This window comes from Erpetoichthys calabaricus, chromosome 12 (assembly GCF_900747795.2).
Source record: "Erpetoichthys calabaricus chromosome 12, fErpCal1.3, whole genome shotgun sequence".
Classification (NCBI taxonomy): domain Eukaryota; kingdom Metazoa; phylum Chordata; class Cladistia; order Polypteriformes; family Polypteridae; genus Erpetoichthys; species Erpetoichthys calabaricus.
In genome coordinates, this window is record NC_041405.2 from 84,006,024 (window position 1) to 84,024,913 (window position 18,890).

The following is an 18,890-nucleotide window of genomic DNA, read 5'->3' on the forward strand; positions in this document are numbered from 1 at the left end:
TAAAACTTTCAAATAAGCAAAAGACATTAAGCCAAAATCAAATAAAATAAACAAGTAAGTGATAGAAGCCAGTAATTTTTGCAAAGAAACCTATACCATAACAAAAAAACAGTTAAAAATGGAAGAGAATTTGTCGTCAGAAAAATCAGGAAAACTAATCAAGGAATACTGGATTTTTCTTTGAATTATGTATAAAATTTGGCAAAAGGAAGTGTACGATGTCAATTTGTATGCTGATGATGTCATGTGTTGCACAATTCCTGTTCACCTTACCCACCAACAGCTTGGTAACCAGACCAAACAAAATACACAAAATGGTAGTGCCCATAATTCAAACAAAATGGTGTCACAGAAAAATGCACTTCATTTTTAACATTGGTAAAACATCCCTAAATAAAAAATATCATAAAACTTTGGGATTCCTAAACAACAATGCCTTGATAATTTTAAGTCATGGAATAACTATAGAAAAAAACTTATATATCACAGAATAACACATGTATCCTTGACAAGAAGACTCTCGAGTCATACGGGTGGATAGTGCCGGTCCTGGAGGACCACAGTAGCTGCAGATTTTTGTTCTAACCCATTTTCTTAATGAGAAGTTTTAATGCTTCATTTTGATGGTCTCACATGTTCAAGTTTCCCACCCTTAATTGCTTATTTCAGTCTTAAACAGCAACATTTAGTGCTTTAATGTCGCCTTATTAGCAATTTTCAGTCTAACTTGTTTCCATTTACACCTGTGTGGATTCATCATGCACTATTTGGTTTAATAAAACACTTAATAGAAAAATGTCAGTCATTTTCCAACCTGCTATATCCTAAAACAGGGTCGCGGGGGTCTGCTGGAGCCAATCCCAGCCAACACAGGGCGCAAAGCAGGAACAAACCCTGGGCAGGGTGCCAGCCCACCACATGGCACACACACACACCAAGCACACATTAGGGACAATTTAGGACCACCAATGCACCTAACCTGCAAGATTTACTAATGGGATTTAATTATTTTGAAACAAATTTGATCATGTGAACTACAAAATGACATAACAGGGTTCTGAATTCTTTCCTCATTGCTTCCCTTTTAGTTAGAGTAATGGCGCTATATGATGCCATTCGTACTTGTTATTTGTACTACCCTCAGAGTGCCACACAGACTACACATAAATTCACTCATTTAAGCAGAAGGTCTGCAACAGAAAAGTGTGAACTACAGTGTCAGAACTGACTCAGGTTCCCAGGTCTGCTAAAAGGAAACATTAACCATTGCACTGCCACTCTGTAACCTTTAAATCAAGAATTCTGGTAACACAATAAAATACAGACCCACAGTAAGGCACTAATAAAAACAAAAAATACCACACTAAAAGGGAATGAGGTGAGGAGGAAGGTGGGGGTTGGTGGCGTTATTAGTGGTAACTCATAAATCAGTTTAGCTCCTCTCAACTAATTTCACACTATGGAAGACAACCTACTGCTCAGTTAAATAGTACAGTGACATAACATTTTTTGTCACAGCCTGTAATCATACCAACAAAGTGGATAAAAAAAATAAAGTTAAACTGCCCTTGCTACGAGTGAACAATACAAGCTTATATGAATTGTTTAAAGTCAACTAGAATACAAGAGGTGTGCTTAAGTATGTATTTATACAGAATATCCTGCATTTCCCACTAACCTTTAGTACACTTACAATCAGTAATTTGCCTCACTGATCCAGTAATCTGAGTCTTAAATTCAGGCCTGGTTACTGTTGTGGGAAGTTTGCATGTTCTACTTGCATTCATGGGGATTTCCATATGCTAAAGTCAAACAAGTTCCTCCTTGTACTAAATGTTGTTCTTCAACCAGCACTGGGAATAGCAACTTTAGAAATATAGTGATACATTTACTTTTATTTTTACCTTTAATGTGTGTGCAGCTAGCTGGGGGGTTTAGAGATTATGCAATAGTCCTGCCCAATGCCTACTTTATAGCACTAAGTCGTGTGATAAATAATCTGAAAAAATGCAAAATTTTATTAAACAAAATAGATATAATATTGTCATCCCCACTTAATATGATGTAGGGCTTTGTGGTAGCCAAATCCTATCCTGACAGTTTGGTCAAGGCAGGTATAAGCCATGGTTAGGGCCCCAATCCATCACAGGGTCCACTCACTTTGGCCCAGTTTGAGATGTTCAGTTAAACTGACATGAATGCACACCATGGCTACACACTGAAAATGTGCAAATTACACTTAGACAGTGACAGGAGTAGGGTTCAAACCAAGGATACTACATCCACTAACCACTGTGGTAAACAAAAACAGAAAAAATACAGACTTAATAGTGACAGGGAAACAATGAATAAATTGGAGATGAACCAACAGCTGATAATTTGGATTGACTTAGTTCCAGTTATTCAACGTACTGCTCGACAGTAAAGTAATTACTTAAAAATAGCTCTGCATGTACTGGCTATAAAAGCTGCTGTATAACAGAATATACTGCATAAGGTATCTTATTCAGTTTAATTTCCTTGCTTTTTACAACAGTTTTGTTCTTTTTCAAGCATAGCATTTAAAATTGACCAAAGAGCAGCCTTGCTTCATGCTTCAGTCTTCAATAATCATAGTTAAACTGCCATCAATTGCTCAAAATATGGAAACAATATACTTTAAGACAGAAATGCTGCTCTCTACATATCCATTAAGTTAAAATTTCATATATCATTTATGTAAGTTATTAGGTATCTTGACCTTTAATGATCTTTACATTGCCAGTGTTTTTGCACTGTTACATCAAGTATATCTTAAACATGGAATTCCTTCAACTTTTTGTGTCCAACAAAGTTGCAGCAAAATTTCTTCTGTCCAAAGACTGCTTTGTGTTCAATGTAAAATAACCTCTTTACATACATGTCCGCTCACTGTATTTCTTCAGACAAAAAACATTTATTTAACAGTCTAGAAATAATTAATCCATTTTCTTATCTGCTTATCCAGTTCACAGTTGCTGGAAGCCATTTCTTGACGCAGCCCTGGGGAGCAAGGCAAGAAGCAACACAACTCCACCCCATCAACATTTTTAGGAAGGATAAGGAAAGACAAAAGGAAAATGTATAAATTCCACAATGGCAGTTGAATTGTTTAAAAATAGTGTACATTAAATTTTGTAGTGAAAGCTATTAAAACAATATGGTAATTAAAACTGGCAGTACTAACTTTAATAGGAACATAGGTTTTCGTCCTGTTTATTATATTTAAACGGTATCTACAATATTTCCTATTAAATGCATGAAACTACTCTTAAAAAGGTCAGCCTGGAAAACTAGGCCTGCAATATCACACATATGAAAAATATGTAAAATACATGGATTACATCCCATTCATGGTTATGTCCTTCATTCCTTGCATCCAGTGCTGCCAGGATAAGCTTTGGCTGCCCACATTCCTATAACAGGTAAAGCAAGTTCAGAAAACAGAGGTTGGTATAAATAGGAAATTTGTTAATCTTGCGATTTTGTGATCCTGGTTACTAAACTCAAAATAAACAGGGGTCAGGATCCATACTAGTCAGCAATGAATACATGACTGGCATTGTAACTGAATGTAAAGCTAGTCCACAGAAGGTTGCATGCATATACTGTCACTCACACCTCTGCAAATTAGGCACAGCCCCTCAGAATGCCTTGTAACTGTGAAAAGAAATTTAGCTGTATGCAAGAACCACACAAGAACACAGAGAAGTGCCCAAGGAGACCACCTAAGCCTACAACTGAACCAAGATGTTTTGAATAATGGTGATAATTAATGAATAAATGTGGCTTTGTTCAGAAAGTCACTATCACCTTTCATTGGTTTTCAAGTTCCGCAAGCCGTCAAGGCCACCTGTCTGCAATGTTAAAAAAAAAATACAGCACTTCCTCACAGAAAGCCTAGGTGCTTCACCCAATGACTCTTTATTATTATTCTTTTTTCATAGTACACAGTTATTCTGTCAGGTACTAAGGATCAAACATATGGAAAAAACCCTTGGGTCAGTTGATGTAAAACATCAGTTTGCTCGGTTCTCAAAATGCAATGCTGAGCCAGGTCTAGTCTAACCAGAAGAAGCAAAAGAAGCAGAAGAAATAAATACAACAGTTGTGGAACAGGAAACAAGTGACAAAAAAAGAAGCACAGACTTCTCTGAAACCCGTTTGACTGGTGATCATGATTTTAATTCTCTGTAACAAGAACAGCTCTAATTATATTACAGGGTCAATATCGACAGCACAAAAGCACAAGTTAGGAGCTCAGAATCTCCTGCAGGCCAAAGCACAAACAAAATGACACACAGAGGGATCAATTAGGTCACCGAAGCTTAGATGACAGAAAAGCCCAAGGACACAGGGATGTAGCCCTTTTCAACTACATAAAAAGGACTGATATTAATTCTGAATTATGTTATAACTGAAAAGTAACAGTGCTAACATACAAAACTCTAAAAGCAGACAGGATCTTTCAGCTTAGTAATATTTTTTGCATGCACAGTATTACAATTGTATCACAAACACATATTATTATAATACCCATACACTTGAATGAAACTACATTATTGTTTGAAGGCAACCAAGAGGATCAGAAACATGCAGTTTAATAAGTTACGACAAAAAAGCAGATATCCACTTTTAGCTTGGCAATAGTGCTGTCTTCCTTGAATCTCTTGCATGCAGTAGTTCAAAAGAATACCACAAAAGAATACCACAAACTCTTCACACCCGCTTGTGCCTGCTCTAACTTGTATCCTAAATGTTAAATACAAAGCCATTTTGGACAGACCATCCTCACCTGAGAGCAACCAGCTGGCCCTGAAGCAAGGAATAGGTTTCACTTCAAATCTAACCATTTATTTTAAACCATTCAGCCAACAAGCCAGCATATGCCAGTCACATTTGAAAACAGCATTACCTATGGTACGTGTTTATGTTTGACACACATCACAAAGAATTACTGAGTCAGATTTTCCACTTAAGTTCCATTCAGTATTTTTTTGCCAGGTTAATCCCCATCATTTTAATATTGAAAACATGGGCATGTAAAATATACTATATACAAAAGTGCTTGGACATGTTTTATCATTACAAGCATAACTAGACATGAGATTTCTAAACATATAATATGTTGCAAAGTTGAAAGAAAACATAAGAAACAAGGCATAATAGTTCTTCCAGGAAATGCTACAGAAAGAAACCTCAAGATGGACTGTACGTAGCCAACCACAGAAAGTTACGTGTTGCTTGAATTACCCAATACAGTCAACTTACTTTGTGTCAAGTAATGCTGCTGATTCTAAGTTCTTTGTTGAAGATGCAACATAAGGAGAAGGTATGAGATCTTATACTGCCAGTGCTCATTCGTTTCATCAATGTAAAACATTTCCTTTATTTGTTAATCATCACTGGTACTACCACATATGCACTGTATCATTTCCTGCTGCCAGGTGTCACAGATTATCTTCACCATGAGTCATTTTTGACAAAAATAGTTTGGTGCTGAAATTTACATCAATAAATCATTTTATATTGCACCTTTGAAAGAGCACAGCATTATAACATCCTTTACAAATTAAAAAAAAACAAAAACCAGTACAATTCAAAAGTGGTAAAATAAAATACAAGATCAAATGTTTTCTATATATATTTTCAAATATGCTACACAGTATATATGTTCAAATATGTGTTATCTTATGTAAGGGCGTGGCGAGTCTTTTATGGGGACCAATCTTCTGGGAACATACAGGAAGGGAACTAATGTTACAAAGTTGTTGACTCATCTTTCTCTTCCTCCTTTAGAATGAAGGAGAACCAATAATGTTATATCTGTTCGCCTCGGACTCCTCCACTTCTGATGACATTCTAGAAAACCAGAATACAACTAGAAGTCAACCTTAGTAAAGAAGATCAAATGCTAGAAAACACACTTGTCACATCAATGTTTTACTATTTTCTCACAGGGCAATTAAATGGGGTGTCACTTGAGAATTCAGCATTTTGTGCGACTAATTGTCTCCTTTTCTTTTACAGTATACTGCGTGAGTGTGCATCTGTTTAGAAAAAAAAAGTAAACTGAGCCACCAAAAACTTCCAGCATATTTTAAATACTTCCTCTCATAGATTCTGTTTAAGGGTCTGAAAATGTATTGTAACGGTGCTGACAAGTTGCATCAGCCTGGGAGTGAATTACCAACATTATCAGCTGGCATACAACCCCGATTTTCAAAAAAGCTGGGAGGTGTAAAATGTAAATAAAAACAATGTTTTGATATGCAGATCATTTAAACACATATGTAATCAGAAACAGAGCAAAGACAACATATCTAAAGTTGACACGGAGAAATGTTTTTGTTTTATGAACAATCTATGCTCATTTTAATCTTGATGCCAGCAACAAAAGGCAGGAAAAGCCGTATAATGATTAAAAAAAGACTGGTGGAGCATCCCACAACTTTTCAGGTTAACTGGGAACAGGTCTTTAACACGAGTGGCTGGTATAAAAAAATGTGGAAGGGTTCACCACTCTGTGAAAGACCGCAGCAATTTAAGAATAACAATTTTCAATGCAAAACTGCAAAGAATTTCATCATTTACAGTACATAATATCATTAAAAGATTCAGTGAATCTGGGGAAATCCATATGCAATGGACCATGCCGTGATATTTGGGACCTCAGGAGGTACTGCATTAAAACAGCTCCATGAGTGTCCAGCATGTGTCATCAAGGCGCAGCCCTATAAGAAACATCATTAAGTGACAGATGCTTATCCCTGTGTCCCGACTACTTTCTGATTTACAATTCTGATTTCTGTTTAAAGTCTCTGGCATGGCAAATTATCAATTTCTTTCTTTGATTCTGACCCTGGTATGTACACTGCCTGGCCAAAAAAATAGTCGCCACCTGGATTTAACTAAGCAATTAGGTACGAGCCTCCTATTGGATAATTACTGCATGGGCAACAAGTTATTTAACACCAACTGGTGCAATGAGTTGCTTCTCATTTCTTAAACAACCATGTCGAAAGACACATCTCGTGGTCGTGGAAAAGATGTTAGTCTGTTTGAGAAGGGTCAAATCATTGGCATGCATCAAGCAGAGAAAACATCTAAGGAGATTGCAGAAACTACTAAAATTGGGTTAAGAACTGTCCAACGCATTATTAAAAACTGTAAGGATAGTGGGGACCCATCGTCTTCGAGGAAGAAATGTGGCCGGAAAAAAATCCTGAATGATCGTGATCGGCGATCACTTAAACGTTTGGTGAAATCAAATCGAAGAAAAACAACAGCAGAACTCAGGTCTATGTTTAATAGTGAAAGTAAAAGCATTTCCACACGCACAATGCGAAGGGAACTCAAGGGACTGGGACTAAACAGCTGTGTAGCCGTAAGAAAACCACTAATCAGTGAGGCAAACCGGAAAAAAGGCTTCAATTTGCTAGGGAGCATAAAGATTGGACTCTGGAGCAATGGAAGAAGGTCATGTGGGCTGATGAGTCCAGATTTACCCTGTTCCAGAGTGATAGGCGCATCAGGGTAAGAAGAGAGGCAGATGAAGTGATGCACACATCATGCAAGATCTTGGTGAAAAATTAATGCAACACTGGATGGAACTAAATCTTGTGACATTGCAGAAGCTTATCGAAACAATGCCACAGCGAATGTGTGCCGTAATCAAAGCTAAAGGCGGTCCAACAAAATATTAGAGTGTGTGACCTTTTTTTGGTGGCGACTTTTTTTTTGGCCAGGCAGTGTATATTAGACTTTACTTCATCTCCTGACACCACATTTAAAATTCTCTGCTCACAGAACAGCAGTAAGAACACCTACACTCTGATTTAAAGCACAAAGTGCAGCGAAGATCTAAAATAGACTTGCTAGGCTCTTCTGAAGAGCTGTAGAAAAGCCTTGATGCTGAGATCCAGGATATGGAATGCCATTTGTGGCATTAGTACAGGAAGGAAGGAAGACAGTCAAACGACTGATACCTCTGCAGCTCTAAAACTGCTTTTCCATCTGCTAAGGTCTACTGACCTGGGTGTGCAGCCATCAGCGGAGCTTCAGGCTCATGGAGCTGGGAAAAAGTATGGCAGATCAAGTTTCCATTAACTTTAGGAGAGAAATGTGAGGTAGGGTTGGCGAACAACACCCCACAGGGAAACAACAAGGCTGATTGTATTGGTGTTCCGGAGCATCCATTGGTCTCAAAGCAGAGATTAAAACCTTGAATACTGTTTGCACAGTGCGTTCAGTTAAGAATGACAAACAAAAGAATGCTACATCTGCAGCTCCACACAAGGAGGTTCACCTGACCACATGTGCAGTGGTTCACACTATTGCTGCATTACATGCCAGTAAAGCACTCAAAATCTCTTCAGGACTACCTGACAACAAAGTGTTTAAGACCAATGCTGATGTGTCTTTGTCACTGGCAGTATGGCCGCAGCAGAAGTGAAGACCACCCCACCAATTCGAAGAGCTTGTGCATCATTGCAAGGAGTTGGAAGTGGTTGATGGAGACAGCAACTTCACAGAGTGGGCTATAGAATGCCACTGACAAATTGCATCTGCCTGGGGATGGGTCACAATTAAGCAGCTTCAGTACCAGCTGCAGGGAAGCCAATAAAATCAGACAGCCCACCAAAGTTGCATATGAATTCCAACTTGCGTGGCTAAAGCTGGCTGTTTTTCAGTTCATCTGTATTGTTGGGTCTGGTGTCTCTCATCTTCCTCTTGACAATACCCCATAGGTCAGGCGAGTTTGCTGGCCAATCAAGCACAGTGATACCATGGTCATTAAACCAGGTGTTGGTACTTTTGGCAGTGTGGGCTGGTGCCAAGTCCTGCTGGAAAATGAAATCAGCATCTCCATAAAGCTTGTCAACAGAGGGAAGAATGAAGTACTCTAAAATTTCCTGGTAGACGGCTGCACTGACTTTGGACTAGATAAAACACAGTGGACCAACACCAACCGATGGCACAGCTTCCCAAATCTTCTCTTGACTGTGGAAACTTCAAACTGGACCTCAAGCAAATTGGATTCTGTGCCTCTCCACTCTTCCCCCAGACTCTGGGACCTTGATTTCCAAATGAAATGCAAAATTTACTTTCATCTGACAAGAGGACTTTGGACCACTGAGCAACAGTCCAGTCCGTTTTCTCCTTAGCCCAGGTAAGACGCTTCTGACGTTGTCTCTGGTTCAGGAGTTGCTTGACACAGGGAATGTGACAGTTGTAGCCCATTTCCCGGATACGTCTGTGTTTGGTGGCTCTTGAAGCACTGACTCCAGCCGCAGTCTGCGGTTATCCCTGTTGCTTGTGCACCTTTTTCTGACACATTTTTTCCTTCCACTCAACTTTCCATTAATATGCTTGGAAACAGCATTCTGTGAACAGCCAGTTTCTTTAGCAATGACCTTTTGAGGCTTTCCCTCCTTGTGGAGGGTGTCAACGACTGTCTTGTGGACAACTGTCAAGTCAGCAGTCTTCCCCATGATTGTGTGGCCTACTGAACCAGACTGAGATACCATTTAAAGAGTCAGGACACCTTTGCAGGTGTTTTGGGTTTATTAGCTGCATGGAGTGTGACACCATGAGTCTATAATATTGAACCTTTTCGCAATCTTCTAATTTTCTAAGATACTGAATTTTGGATTTTCAATAGCTATAAGTCATAATCAGCAAAATGAAAAGAAATAAACGCTTGAAATATATCACCCTGTGTGTAATGAATCTAATATATGGGTTTCACTTTTTGAATTGAATTACTGAAATAAATTTACATTTCGATGATATTCTAATTTATTGAGATGCACCTGTAGCATATTTTAAAAATTAGCCTCCACTACTATTACCAGTCAAGACCATCGATGTAGTGTGAGCAGACGAGACAAGATGAACAAGCATGGATGCTGTGACCAGATCTTTACCCTCTGACAACTGATGGAGGAAAGAATTCAATATGGGGAAACGTCATCATTTTCATCGACCTTCAATCAACATTCAACTGAATTCACTGGCATGCCACATGGAAATAAATCACTGGAGACCAAACTCGCTCCTCAAAAAGTGATCAAGCTCCTCCTGGCAAAGTACATCCAATCATTCAGCCACATACAGATCCAGAATGACCTTTCCAAGGCATTTACCATTCAAACTGGAGTCCGCCAGGGTGACATGGTCTCTCCCCTGCTCTTCAACATCATGGTGGATGCCACAATGAGAAAAGCATTCCAAAACAGGCGAGACGTCTAGTTCGGCGAGGACCATTTTATGATGACAGCGCAATACTGGCCGACGACAATGCCAAGGCCACAGATATCCTTTATGATACTGCTCGTGTTGCCCAGCTATACGTCCTCAATATCAACACAAGACAAGAGTGCTGACAACGGACAGATCAGCAGCTATCGTTCAACTCAACCATGCCCAAATCGAGCAAGTTGAAGAATTCAAATAATTGGGCTTGTTGGTACAAGAGAAGAAAATACCATCCACAGCAAAGGTACATACCTCAATCGGTCATGCAACTGCTGCATTCGTTTTCCTCAAGTGGTGCCTGTAGAAGTGAGCCAACATCTCCACCAAAATAAAGATACATATCTTTCGGACCCTAATCCTAGTGATCCTCCTCTACAGATCAGAAACTTAGAAGCTACTCAAATCAGACCTGACCAAACTAGAGGTCTTCCAAATGCATTGTCAATGCTAGATTCTACAAGTCTCGGTTCACAACCACCTTCAAAATGAGGAGATATGGCGCAGATGTGAACACCAGCCGATGATCAAGGAGCAGATTCAGAAACAACAATTACGATGGTTCGGTCATGTTTGTAGAATGGATAGCAGCCAGCTACCACACAAACTCCTCTGGTGAAAGCAACTTACACAGTGAAGAGTTAAACAAATGGTGCCAAAGAAAATGTGGATCAAACATGTGAAAGAAGACATAAAGAATCGATGAATCACCCATGATCAACAGCGGTCTTGGATCGTTAAGCAGGGAAACACCTCGTAAATGAAATTTGGCAGTCACTGGCACCAACAGCAGTGTGCGGGCTTAGGAAATGACCTAAACCAAGAGCCAGCTGGGGATGAAAAAAAGGAAGGACTGCCATTGGAATAGCCATTCATTATAGTCAACCCCTGTTTCCACTTCTATAGTGAAACAAGACTTATGAGAAAAGAAACAAAAGAGGAAATCTCTTTAACTAGTACTCAGCAATTCCTATTCATAATAATTTTGCAGAGTATTTTTATGCAGCCACTTTTGTAAATAATTCAAGCATCCAGTGAAAGCTGCAGCTCCATCTGTTAGGCTGGTATCACACTACACAGCTTTTCCTAAGAATTTTAGCTGTAGCCTTCAATGATATGATGTTAACAAAAATCACAGCTAGCTACAGTGCGCTCCCATTACTATTAGTTGTGTAGTGCAACACCCTCAGCAACCTGAACTATGTCCACACTACTATGTTTTCATGTAAAAAGATACACATTTGTCTCCATTATTGCTTTTCATCCACTTTAACCTTCACTATGTCGGCATTTTAAACTCTGAAAAGTTGAAACTTTTTAAATTTCCCTTCATTGCCATATATTTCTGAAAACATCAGCTCTGAATTTCATTGTGTAAAGGTGAATACAATGACAATTGAAAAAAAAAATTCTAATTGTACTCCGATTGGCTTGTCATTGTGGCCTTTTCCCTGATTGGATCCTGCTCAACACATTTTCATAGCCACTTTGCACATCCTATACATGAATGTTAATCTCAATAACAATTCCACCCCATCATTAGTCCAAACAAAACAATCTGATTTATTGTTTTTGGTATTCCCTCCCTGCAGTTCCTGGTCATATATAATTTTACACCCTCTAAGGCAACAGGATTCAGCAACTGCACTCATTAAATATGACATGCTTACTGACTCAAATTCCAAAAAATAGAAGTTGTGTCAAATCTAATAGCATAAGGCAGGCTTTAAACTATGTGCCTTTTTGCCCTTTGGAGACTCATGTTGTTTGGCCTCAGATGGTTAGTATTTCTTGTGCACACCATCAGATGATGAAGACTGCTAAACTCATGCAAGCACAAGCTTGCTGTCTGCACTAGCTGAGACTTGCTCCCTGTGTCCTTCTTGTTGTCAGATGTGCTAAGTAGCATATGAGCACTTCTCAGAGGATTTTGACTGCAGCACAAAGTGTGCATGGAATTAAAAAGTACAGTGGAACCTCGGTTCACGACCATAATTCGTTCCAAAACTCTGGTCGTAAACCGATTTGGTCGTGAACCGAAGCAATTTCCCCCATAGGATAGTATGTAAATACAATTAATCCGTTCCAGACCATACGAACTGTATGTAAATATATATTTTTTTAAAAGTTTTAAAGAACAAATATGGTTAATTAAACCATAGAATGCACAGCGTAATGGTAAACTAAATGTAAAAACATTGAATAACACTGAGAAAACCTTGAACAACAGAGAAAACTAATACTGCAAGAGTTCATGCTATACTGTAGCCTTATGACCCGATCGCTGTAAACACTTTTTTTTTTTTTTTTTTTTTTTTTTTGAGTTTTAAGCACAGGGAAAAAAAGGAACATCTGAACAAATCCGAACTTTATTTAAAAACCAACCATAAACCACCAAGAAAGTAACATTGCAGGAGTTCACACTAATAGCCTTACAACCCGATCACTGTGTAAACTTTTTTTTTTAATGAGTTTTAAGCACAGGGAAAAAAATGAACATTTGAAAAAGCTGTAATTTAATAAACCACCAAGAAAAGTAACATTGCAACAAATCACGCTACGAACCACTCACTGTAAACACTTTTTTTTAATGAGTTTTAAGCACAAGGAAAAAAATGAACATTTGAAAAAAGAGAAAAGTAACATTGCAACAATTCACGCTACGAACCGAAAAATGAACATTTGAAAAATCTGTAATTCAAACACTAACCATAAACCACCAAGAAAACTAACCTTGCATGAGTCGAGTTCTGGCATGAAGTGAGGAGGAACTGGGTGGAGAACAATCCGGTCTCGTCGCAGTTGAAGACTTGTTGCGGGATGTAGCCTTCATCCTCAATTAAATTTTGTGAAATTTTTCACGAATTCTTTTGCAGCTTCAGCGTCGAAACTAGCAGCCTCTCCATGCCTTACCACACTATGAATGCCATTTCTCTTGCTAAACTTTTTAAACCATCCTCTACTGGTTTTAAATTCCTCACTTTCACCACTTGTAGAAGGATAGTTTTGCAGCAAATCGCCATGAATCTTCCTGGCTTTCTCGCATAACATCGCCTTACTTACTCTATCCCCTGCAAGTTGCTTCTCGTTCAGCCACACTAGCAACAGTTTTTTCACCTCTTCCAGCACTTGAGGCCTCTGCCTGGTTAACGCTGTAACTCCTTTTGCAACATCAGCTGCTTTAATAGATTCTTTCTGCTTTATAATAGTCGAAATCGTAGATTTTGACTTCTTGTACTTGGCGGCAAGATCAGTAACACGAACGCCACTTTTCAATAATTTCTTTCTTTACTTCGATTTCAGTTTTCTGCAAAACTTTCCTCTCACCACTCTTCACTTGCTTAGAAGCCATGGTTAACTGCAAAAGCACACAAAATACTGTAGAGCACAAAGAGTTCATAGGTAAAGCACGCACGTCTGACTGAGAACAATGAACAGAGAGAGGCTGAACATGTGTACAGTAATCGGCGCGTATGAACCAGAAGGGAAATGAAATAGAGCACAAAGAGTTCACAGAGAAAGCATGCACGCACGTGCAAGCATGCTCGTCTGACCGAGAACAATGCAACATGTGTGGAACTCATTGGCGTGCACAAACCGAAAGGGAAACTGGCTTGTTCGAATACCGAGTGTGTGGTTGTGAACCGAGGCAAAAGTTTGGCGAACTTTTTGGTCGTAAACCGATTTGTACGTGTACCGAGACGTTCATGAACCGAGGTACCACTGTATTAGGACATACTGAATGTAGAAGAATAATGAATGTGCATCACAAGCATATGACTATATCACAGAAACACAGTAATGCTTACTTTTAGATTCCAGGCCCAATCCCTCACAAACAGAAACAATTATGCAAAAATCCTCAGATATCTTTAAAATTGGCTGCTAATCCATAAATCTCCACATTGCTCACACAGATATAGGACACTTAATTAGCACAAATACAAACCAAAGACTTCCAACACTGAGCAAAAATGCAAATGAATATGTGCTATCAAGGTATATTTGAAGGTCTAGATCAGCGCTCCATTTGCTGAATGGCACAAATGAGATCAATGATTAATAGTGTATTAGCATCTGCTGCTACCTTCAAATTTGTCTGACATAATGAAAGCCTACTACCCTGACCCAATTGTATTCTACCTCTTTTTCAGCCAACATGGACTCAGTGAAGAAATGCAACATTTTACCATTCGTTTTATACATGCTATCAGACAGTCTGGCAAAATACAAGTAAGTAAAACATATTAACAATTTTTACAACAATCAGTCTGAGATGTCAGCATATTCTCAGTTGTCTGCATGCAAATATAAATTTGTGCAATGGCTCCCCATTACTATGGACAAAATTCCATGTGCTATTACAAAAGCAGCACATTACTATCCAGATAGCACAATTATAAAATGTTCCACCAAATAATTGTCCTGTTAACATGCATGCTGAGGGTGGATCATTCAAATAACATGTTTTCTCTATTGTATTAATTATTTTGGTTCATCCCCTTGGCTTAATTTACTCCTGTTTTGCCTGTTTCTGCTGCTCTACAATGGCCACAGGTCAAATATTGATGCTATACAAATAAGCACCTAATCACTTTATCCACATTTTTCTTATATTTATTTGTGACAGTGTGGTTGTAAATCCTGTTTTTAGGTCATGTGAAGGGTTTATGGCTGTATAATTTTCAAATTAGGTGTTTGCCAAGTAATCCTTTATGAAGGAAGTAGAAAGGCTAACTTTACCCCCAACAAATACGTTAATGAGGACTGCCATTAATTTCGTCCAATTTCTGACTCTGTTAGTAAATAATGTCTCTAAATAAATCTATCCTTATGCTACAATAACACAATGTAATAGAAATAGTTTTTATGCAGCACAATGATAATGAAATTTTGTAGAAAGAGAGGAAGGATATGTAAAGTGAAACATTGTTTTCACCTGCATGCCTCATTAGTACAAGGTAACGCTGATAAGCAGATAGGTAAAAACAATGATGAGTTAATGTGACAATTAATCTAAACACAATTCTTGTTACCATGTATTTATTATACTTACTAAAAATGAGTATGTTCTTGCCTTTGAGTATATATAGATATTTAAAGGAGCTATATAAATAAAATGTAATATTTATTATTATAAATCTAGAAGTGGAAGCAGAGTAGGTCACAAGAGAGAATCGCAAGCTCAGCCAGGCAAGAAGCACAAGAACATCTTGTCACTTCCACCTTCAGAAAACATAACAAGCACAACAGGAGAAGACTATTTTATCCTTCTATTTATGTTCAGGTGTAAAATTCCAACTATTATCATTTTAATCATGTTTTTTTCTCTACTCATAATACATTAGTTTTACTTGCACTAACTGATTTTATTTGCATAAGCCATCATAATCGCAAGCTGGTTTTGCTTAGACAAAAGGTAAAAAGAGTTGGCATATGAAATTCTTGCCTGTGTTGATTGAACCTGATTAAGATAAAACTGATGAGTAAAACTGCTGCTAAAATGTTTGTTTCCACAGTATTACTTGTAGTGTAATTTATGTTCTTCAAGTAATTTCCTTAGGCAGTACATTTCAATAAACAATGCCATTTATTTTGCAAGCCTATCATCCCCCTTAAAAATAATTAAAACAAAAAAACAAGTTACGTCTCATATTCTGCCCTAAGACAGATGAATTAGCAATTGTATACTTTTACATATGCAACTAAAAAAGTAATAAATTATTATTTTATGTGGACATAGTAATCCCTTCTGTTTATTACAATATCTACTTTAATTTTAAACTGTACAGAATCGCAGAGAACATTGGCCTATACCAACAGCAAAAAATCAACTCATTACTCTTTATATTTTATTTTGGTATATTAATAATGTTAGATGTTTCATAATAAGTAAACAAAGAATGCAGGGATTTTCCCTGTTGCTTTTAATTCCCTTTTTGGGTAAGTATTTGTTTATACAGTTCCATTTAAAGTGAAATTAACCACGCTGCAGGGATGGGAGGCATATTTGAAATTCAGCACGCTTCCTGTTCAGCAATAGTTTAGCATGAAACAAAAAATATACACACCCAAGTTAGTCTGCAAAAGAATGTGAACCTGCTAAGAACCATAAGCTGTATGATCAAAAAATGTAATTCAGTTATGTTTTGTCATTAGTCCTGTATGATTCAGTGGCAAACAACTTTATTTCATAATGACTACTGCTTGAAAGACTAAAAAAGTTCAGTAATGTTTGATGGAAGTTAGAGTTTCCCAGTTTTACACAACTGCTGACTCTTAAGTAACCCAAAGACACAACCATGATTTTTACATATAAACAGACTAAAATACAGGGGAGAAAGAAATTGTACTTGTGCTTTCTTGTCCTCTCCCTCTTCTTTGTAAACACAGAAAAATTACTATATTACATTAAGTAAACTGTTAAGAAAATTAAGAATCTTTCTCAGGCAGGGATCTATTTCCAGGGTGTTCCTATTGTGATCTGTGTCATAAAAATGAAAGCCTGAAAGCCACAACAAACTGGGTGACACATATGTTTTAAACAATTCATATGCATCCAGATGAAATAAAAATAAAATGTTTCAAGATGTATGTATATGTGTATACTGACAAATATAAAGACACCATGAATCTAACTGATGCACTTCTTCTGGGATATTTTTATTCATTTATTTTATAACTTGCTTAAACTTGTTTTGCCACATAATATGCAACATAATAAAACTGGATGCCAGCCGCAGAAATAATGAAATGTTTAAACATCCTTGATATCATGTGGTGGATGCCATTTAAGAGAAACTACTGCAGCAAGACTACATTTCAGCAACAGGGCACAAAAATCACAACAACAAAAAATAATGTAGGCTAAGACTAACTTATTTGTTACAAAAAAGTATTTAAAGTAAAGCAGCCTGTTTTCCTCATTATAAGTTGACATGCCACTTGCCATATTTTTATGCATCAAAAAATTTTAAAAAAATGTTCTTTTTACAATTAGCAGCTATACGTTGTCTATTTAATACACAAAAATAAAGTTAAGGCTTCATTAAGAACAAACATTTTTTGCACAAGTCGCTTATGGTATTAAAACTAACCTGACGGCAACTAGGAAGTAATGTTTTCTGGTAAGAATTGTGTGTCAGAGTAATTGTCTCTAATGACAGCCTCAGATGTACAACTATTGGGAATATTTTAAACAAACAACAATGTAGAAACTCTGCACTGACCTCCTATATAGGAAATGTTTTTATTTTATCCCAATACATTAAGACAGCCGGGACCTTCCAAATTGAACGCTACTTGCATTATTGTATTCTGTGGGTAAACATCAAGATATCTCCATTTATCTCTTTGTACATTTGTGTATCTAGTCATCTAGTACAGAAAAAATGGAGCAAATCAGTTATGAACTGTAAGATATGTGATGAGCACTACCTTACCTCAACGGACGAGTTTATCAATAAAATAAAGCTATGCATCTACTTATCCTATGGATTGGTCAGAATGCATTACCCTTTGCATGCTCACAAAGATAAAAAAAAAAAAGACAAAACAAACAAAAAGACAGTACACAAACACATGTCTGTGTGTGCCTCTCACTTTCGTTGTCACAGTTTCTGTTAAATACTGCACGAACGACGGGCGATTGACATACTGAAAAACCAGATAAAGATCTGCCTATTGCCTCTCCCAATGCAACTCTTAATAGAAAGCTAAAGCGACACAGAATATACACTCGTGAATGCCAGGCTGCCACTGAGCGCTCAACCAAGATATCATCAACCTGACTTACTATATACAGTACTTTTATTCCTTCTATCTAGTGTTACTGATACCGAATGACCTCAAGTGGCTCCGTCTCCGCCCATAAACTGCGCAGCTGTGTTAGCTGGTACTTTTCCAAGTCAATATCCGGTGTCAGACAAATTGCCTTGCCTTTAGGAAATATAATTGTATTATATACATATATACATATATATATATATATATATATATATATATATATATATATATATATATATATACACAAACACATACACTATAGTACTGCATATATAGAGACACAGACACATAGGGAGAGGGAGTAACCAAGAAAAACGTCACATTATACGCAAGGGACACGGTAAAGTATATACTGTAGTTTCTGTGCAACACCAAAAGGGGGGGGTGGGGGCAAACTGGTGTCTGAGACAACACAAAGTTGTAATGCTCTTTTGTCTGTAACTGTCATGAAGCAGGGTTGTTCACCTGTTACAGTTCAGAAGGATACTGATCGAAAGCATGTCGTCAGCTTTTTTTTCAATAGCGAAACATTTAAAATGAAAAGAGACATGTCAGCGAACACAGTGGTTCTCTCCGTCAGATGCAGAGTAGAAGAAGGAAACTCACCCGTTAAGGCGTCTTGTCCTGTGATGCGAAAGATTAATAAAAGCACAGCTGATATGATCCTCTGCCTCTATGTGTGGCTTTTTCTCTTTATATGACTCCCTCATTCACTTTCACACAGAGCCACGACCCTTCAGCGCTTTTTCTACCCACCTCCGCTAACTATGAGGTCCCTTTCGCACAGAACACTGAACCTCTCACCTCAAGCGCTTACCGAGTATGTGCAG

General features: G+C 37.7%; 1 protein-coding gene across 1 annotated transcript in view; it reads right to left on the bottom strand.

Moving 5' to 3' along the window:
• Nucleotides 1–18,890, bottom strand: part of cab39l1 (calcium binding protein 39, like 1) — a 49,605-nt gene extending 30,715 nt beyond the window's left edge. Inside the window, exon 1 of the mRNA XM_028815768.2 lies at nucleotides 18,667–18,890. The gene's annotated coding sequence lies outside the window, so the exon portion shown is untranslated. The remainder of the gene's footprint in view (nucleotides 1–18,666) is intronic.